Below are 2,936 nucleotides of genomic sequence, written 5' to 3' on the forward strand. Positions count from 1 at the left end.
TTCATACAAATTACAAATTTTAATAAGCAAAGCAGTAAGCACACAAAAACAAACAGAGGTAACCTTTAAAATGTTAAATAATTCATATAAACTTATTCTTTTATAGTTTAGTAATCAGGTTACAATAATATTTCAGTTCATAATTTGTGTCTTTCTAGATAAGTATCTATTTTTCTCGTTTTGTATATTTCACATACATAAATTTTATCAGAAAAGTATAAGTTTCAAACCGCGAGATAGCGCTACCGTCGAAACTCACAGCCAATAACCGTGGTTACAGGGGCCCGATACGAAGGGAGAGATTAAATGTCCAGCAAACGACGGCAGTGTTGCCAGATTCCTTTTAGCGGGAATTTTAAAATTTTATAGCAGTTTGGTTTTAAATTTGACAGTTCTGTTTTCTCAAGTCAAAAATCTTAACCTTACTTTTACAAGTGATTAGGATTATTATTATTATTATTTTATTTACATGTAAATTGAAACAATAAATATTGTACTGTGTCATAATTTCAAACTCATTATGTTGCAGTCTTTTCCAGTTGATAAAATTGCAATTCAAAAACTTTTAGGTAGGTACCTGTAACTTCCACATTATTATTTATTTTTTAAGTATTAAGGTTGATGTTGATATCAAAAATTTAGATTTCAAAGATAGTTTTATGTAGGTAGATACTAATAGAGTAATACTAGATAATAGATTAGATAAAAACTAAGCTGTAAGTAGTATAACTGCCCATGTAATCACCTGTTGTTGTTTATTTTTAGATTTGCACTGTATGGATGGCACAGGAAGAGTACAAGAACATGAAACATCTTATTATGAATGTATATGTATGTGATCCTCAAAAAATTATTTTACAAAACAAGATAGAGAAAGAGCTTTAAAATCCCAAGGATCCTGCAAAATGTTTATTTGGTGTACTAGTCGAATAATAGTATCTAAAAATATTGAAACTATTTTAAAACACATTACGCGCATGAGGATGATATAGAGCACTTACATAAATACCAAAATCAGATAAATATCTCTTCAAAGTTTATTTTGAGACTTTCTTCAAAAATGTAAGTAAAATATTTGCATATCGACGGCGGAAAGGCAGGACTTCGTAACTGAAAAAATTTTATAACATGAGTTACTTCAGTTTTCGCTTTAGAATAAGTGTATCGGCAGCTATTAAACAGCGATTACAGCTGGGAAAGTTTCCGGAAGGCTTTCCCAGATCTAAAAGCTGTTTAATAGGTGCTGATATACTTATTCTAAAGCGAAAACCGAAGTAACTCATTTTATACAAATTTTTCAGTTATGAGGTCCTGCCTTTCCGCCATCGATATACACAATATAATTTAAAACAAAAATGTTACCATTAAACCACTTTTTAAATATTACTCATGAATATTTACTACAGTTTACAATTTCAAACTAGTGTGTTTGATTCTCCTATACCTATATTTTACTTTTTTTAGCAAACTTCAGACTGTTCAGGAGAGCATAATAGCATAGGAGGCGAATTAAAAAGAATTAATTTACTTACAAGAAAAGATATCACAAACATTAAACTCTCTTATGGCATTGATTTGAAAGATGGATATATGTACAATGATGATGCAACCAGTGTTTATTTTTGGGTTGAATGCTTACAGACTCATGTCCAATATTATTTTACAAACAACAGGGCATACTAATGGATATTCATTCTGAATTTAACATTTATGATTTTTGTCTTATTTTCCTTAATACTGTGCCAAAAGGAAATGTTAATTAAGTTTGGTAAATCCTTTATCGCAATCGATGGAACTCATGGGCTCAATTCCTATGACTTTGAACTTATGACAGTATTAGTGAAAGATGAATTTGGGAATGGATTTTGTACTGCTTTCTTATTTTCAAATAGAAAAGATAACTACTTTAATTGACCAATTTTTTTAAATACATGTCTGTGTTGGTATTATATGTATAGTCAAATGTTTTCATATCAGGCATAAGCGACACCTTTTACAATGCCTCGTCAAATGTAATGGGTATTGCTCCTAATAGACTGTTAAGTGCCTGGCACATAGATAGGGCATGGTAAGTAAATCTTAATAAAATATCTGATTCTGAAAAAAATCCTATTATGTATACAAGATGTATTAATGATGGTTTAGAGAGTATTAATAGCTTTTTGGGTAGACTTTTAAGTGATGCAAATACATACAATTTTAGTAAGTATTTCCAGTAGAACTACTGCAATAACATCCAACAATGCGCCTATTGTTATAGGAAGGGGTTGTGGAATTAATACCAATATATGACCATTCAAAATTTTCATAAAATTTTGGATAAAAGGGTATCCATTAGTTGTTATCAGTTAAGTTTAAAACTTGGCACTCATGGAGAGCTATACCATAATATATAATAGGTATATCTCATAATATTACATCTCATATTGTTCACTACAGTAGTAATGAGTGAGCCTGCATACACAGAACCATAATAATATATTATAGTTTGTGTATGCAGGCTCACTCATTACAATAGTGAGCAATATGAGATATAACATATTATAGTATAAGTCTCTGTGCATGACCAGATTAACATGTTTGGTGCACATCTCGAACAAGCTCCACTTGGCTGGTACCACATACTTAAATCATTTATTTAGTTACACAGAACTACTCACATAACTTATGTGTCGTCAGTACCTTCCGTAAAACCTTCTTGATGCTACCCATACGTCATGGCCACTGAATGTGTTAAAGCTTGTTAATGTAGGAGAGTTATACTAAAATATATATCTTATATTATATTGCCTTAAATAGAAAAAATATCTTATTTAAATTGTATCCATGTAAGTTTTGATTTAATGAAATAAACCTTTTAATCAAAAAAGTGTTGTTTACTTGTGTACACCCAGCAATATCCTGATCATAGATAAATAATATAGTATTACCGGATC

At 30.2% G+C, this 2,936-nt stretch overlaps 1 long non-coding RNA gene across 1 annotated transcript; it reads left to right on the forward strand.

Moving 5' to 3' along the window:
• Window positions 1-300: 300 nt before the first annotated feature.
• Window positions 301-2,489, forward strand: LOC126878957 (uncharacterized). The gene is made up of 3 exons (XR_007695906.1): window positions 301-569; window positions 766-1,062; window positions 1,465-2,489. It is a non-coding gene; the product is annotated as an uncharacterized LOC126878957 (long non-coding RNA).
• The last annotated feature ends 447 nt before the right edge of the window (window positions 2,490-2,936 follow it).

Source organism: Diabrotica virgifera, chromosome 1 (assembly GCF_917563875.1).
Source record: "Diabrotica virgifera virgifera chromosome 1, PGI_DIABVI_V3a".
NCBI lineage: Eukaryota > Metazoa > Arthropoda > Insecta > Coleoptera > Chrysomelidae > Diabrotica > Diabrotica virgifera.